The sequence below is a fragment of the Mus caroli genome, chromosome 6 (assembly GCF_900094665.2).
Source record: "Mus caroli chromosome 6, CAROLI_EIJ_v1.1, whole genome shotgun sequence".
Taxonomy (NCBI): Eukaryota; Metazoa; Chordata; class Mammalia; order Rodentia; family Muridae; genus Mus; species Mus caroli.
The window spans coordinates 120,955,128-120,956,206 of NC_034575.1; positions in this window are offsets into that span (position 1 = coordinate 120,955,128).

A 1,079-nucleotide genomic window follows, 5' to 3' on the forward strand; every position below is an offset into this window, starting at 1 on the left:
CCTGGCTGACTCAGCCTTAATCTATAACCACCTTTTTTTTTTTTTTTTAGTTTTAAGATTTATCTCTTTATATTTTTAAATTATGTGTATATGTGTATTGAGGAGGGCCTCTGCAAGTGTGAATGCAATACCCATCAGAGTCAGAAGAGGGAGTTTTGAGCAGTGTAATGTTAGGGCTAAGAACCGAAACACACGCCAACCCCCAACACACACCCACACATACCCACCTCCTCCCACCCGCACCCCTGTCCTTTGCAAGAGCAGTATGCATTCTTAATGACTGAGTCTTGTCTCCACTGGCCTTATGTTTAACAATCAAAAGATTCACACCCAGAACAGCCACAGAGGATGGCTCTTCTAAGGCGAGCACAAGCATGTGAATAGGAAACTTAAGGGCTCTAGTCTCATGAAGGAACGTTTCACTGAAGCAGACACAGGAGAGAGGATGTTCTGCTAAAGCAAGCACATGAAAGGACACGTGATGAAGGATTCTTTGCTAACTACACACATGTATTGGTCCCCCTTACTTTTGCATAGTTGAGCTGCATTTGTTGGGGTACCATAAAGAGAACACACCAAGAAATTTCTGGTGTGGTGTGTTATAGTTTCTGGATGCTTCTGCAGACGTAGGCTGATTGACAGAATGATGTCAGCTAAGACAGATGATGTACCAGTGCTGAGACAAGACAAGTGTTGAGGCAAGACCCGTGGAGGGCACATGATGTTTGCAGAGAGTATAAATAGGAGTTGATGGACGGTGCCGGGGCGGAGTTTGGCTTGCTGGTACAGCTAGCTGTGCATCACTTGTGGGTCTCGAGTCTTCTCTGATCTTCACTTCCCTGAGAGAGGCACAGTGGAGAACTTCTCCTGGTGTTCCTGCTGTTCCCTCCTGCAGACTGGAGCCAAGGCTGAGGCCTGGATGTCTCTGCCATCACTGTTGACTCGTGTTTGCTATCCTGACTCTANTGANTTGGACTGCTGATGTATCCGTGAAGTGTTTGCAAGTAGGTCGAGCTATGGCTGCCTGCTGATCTGTGAACTGAACTGCTGATTTCCAGACAGCACAGATGGGAGTTGCT